Source organism: Lipotes vexillifer, unplaced genomic scaffold (genome assembly GCF_000442215.2).
Source record: "Lipotes vexillifer unplaced genomic scaffold, Lipotes_vexillifer_v1.1 scaffold1272, whole genome shotgun sequence".
NCBI classification, from domain to species: Eukaryota; Metazoa; Chordata; class Mammalia; order Artiodactyla; family Lipotidae; genus Lipotes; species Lipotes vexillifer.
Window position 1 is genome coordinate 3,257,069 of NW_006779909.1, and position 2,654 is coordinate 3,259,722.

Here is a 2,654-nt window from a genome sequence, read left to right on the forward strand (position 1 = left end):
ACCCCGCCCCGCCCCGCCCCCACCCAGTAGCCTAGGTAAAGAAGCTCTTAGGAAAAATGTGGCCTGTCATAGCGTTTCCGCAAGCTGCATAAGGAAAACCCTGAGTGCCTGTATCCTATGGGAGTGGAAAACTTGCAAAGTTACCATCAGTCCCATAGTAACTGATGTTGAGAGTAACATAGTTCCTCTGTTGTGTAACAGATGTTGAGTAACATAGTTCATTGATTTCTGCCTGGGGTTTTGTATGCTCAACATTGGGGGAAGCCCCAGTGGTCAGTGAGTGATGGTCAAGCCCAATACTGCACTAGCTGGTGGTGAAAAGCCTGGTGTTTGGAAGACTGGAACTAGCCCTGAGTATAGGAAAACGATGTAGAAATAGCAGAAGGAAATCTTGTGAAGCTTTCAGCAGACCGGGGTAAGAGTTTTAGCCACCCCAGAAAATCATGGTAGTGCTCTTCTAGTGCTAGGCTCAGAGCTGAAACACATTCTTCTTTGACTTGATTTGGCGTCCTCTGGGCATTCAGCAGATGCAGTCTTCCACTTACGACCAACAGTTAGACCCACATAGGGTATCTTAGCTTCATCTTCAGGAGATGAATGGCATCTCTGCAGGACTTTAAGAGATGTTGAGATGTTCCTCAGAGCTGTGATTGGCTTCCCAGACATGGTTCAGAGTATTATGTTGATCATGGCTGCCATTTTTTCTTTTGAGCAGCACTGATGGCAAGGGAAAAATAACTTACGGGTCTTTTCAACCACACAGTCATTTGACTAGTTGGCTGGGGGAGTTTTTCCACCCAGCTAGAAATAATTCACATACTTCTCTTTAACTGCCTGGAAGAATTGCAACTTGAAATTGATCCCATGTTTCACTCTTTAAAAACAGAGCAGATGCTAGGATAATGGGCTGATTCCTTCATTAAACCTGGCTCGTTTTGCGTTTTGGTTGGTCAAACATTCGTAATCTTTTCAAAGACCCAGAAGGAGAAGGGGAAGTTTGAGAGCAATAGCAGCTACGTGGTAGGGCGGAAGCGGGTATGATTTCATCCACAAGTCTTATCTTTCTTTTTGAAGTTTTCCTCTATTAAATTACATTTATAGTTTTGGAATCATAAGTTACACATCAAATTTTAGATTAGAGGTGGTAAACTGGTTGGCCTATGAGCCAGATATGGCTTACAGGTGTGTTTTGTTTGGCCTACCCTATGTGTTAAATTCTGAATAAAGCCAACATTTAAAAATTATGAGTTTTACCTAAAAATATGAATGTTCCCATTTCCAGCTTCTTTGAAAAATCAGATCTGGCAACCCCAGGCCTGCATTCCTTAATAGTGATGTTAGCTGGAGCCAAGAAGAAAATTTTATAGATAAATAATGCTCTTGATACAAAGTTTTAAAGGCATAAAAATATTCTGTGTGGAAAGAAAACCTTCCTTCTGCACCTGTCCCTTAACACCCAGTTCTCTTCCTGGAGACACACACTGCTGTTAGTTTCTTGCCCAGAGGTATTCTTTAGGTGAGGATGCTCTGTTTAGAAGACGTTCTGCACAGTATGGTGGTTCCTTAAAAAACTAAAAATAGAGCTACCATACGACCCAACAATCCCACTACTGGGCATATACCCTGAGAAAACCATAATTCAAAAAGAGTCATGTATCACAGTGTTCACTGCAGCTCTATTTACAATAGCCAGGACATGGAAGCAACCTAAGTGTCCATCGACAGATGAATGGATAAAGAAGATGTGGCACATATATACGATGGAATATTACTCAGCCATAAAAAGAAATGAAATTGAGTTATTTGTAGTGAAGTGGATGGACCTAGAGTCTGCCATACAGAGTGAAGTAAGTCAGAAAGAGAAAAAGAAATACCGTATGCTAACACATATATAAGGAAACCTTAAAAAAAAAAGGTTTTGAAGAACCTAGGGGCAGGACAGGAATAAAGACGCAGACCTAATAGAGAATGGACTTGAGGACACGGGGAGGGGGAAGGGTAAGCTGGGACAAAGTGAGGAGTGGCGTGGACATATATACACTACCAAATATAAAATAGATAGCTTAGTGAGAAGCGGCCGCATAGCACAGAGAGGTCGGCTCGGTGCTTTGTGACCACCTAGAGCGGTGGGATAGGGAGGGTGGGAGGGAGGTACAAGAGGGAGGGGATATGGGGATATATGTATACGTATAACTGATTCACTTTGTTATACAGCAGAAACTAACACATCATTGTAAAGCAATTATACTCCAATAAAGATGTTAAAAAAAAAAAAAAAAAGAGAGATTCTTCAGTTGATGACCCTTATTGGGATTGGAAATTGCAACTCCTGTCTTAGGAAAGGATTATTCTTTTTCTTAAAAAGCTCTAAATAGGACTGTGTTTTAAAAAGATAATTCTCACCAGCTGACCTCAGAGCAACAAAAATCATTGTCTTGCCTATATTATTTTACTTTACTGTGAAAAATGTGTGTGTAAATAAATAAGTATGAATATCAAAAAATACACACATATACACTGTGTAAAGCTAGTGTTTTGATTTGCGTAGTTGATTCCCAGTGCATTTACAGATGTTCAGTAATAAAAATGCAAACTTCTGCGTCCTATATAGAAAGGTCCCAACTTACTTATTTTAGCAGTGCAGTCAGGAATGC

At 40.6% G+C, this 2,654-nt stretch overlaps 1 protein-coding gene across 1 annotated transcript in view; it reads left to right on the top strand.

The window, feature by feature from the left end:
• The window catches only part of ATG7 (autophagy related 7), a 114,437-nt gene that overhangs the window by 106,405 nt on the left and 5,378 nt on the right, over window positions 1-2,654 (top strand).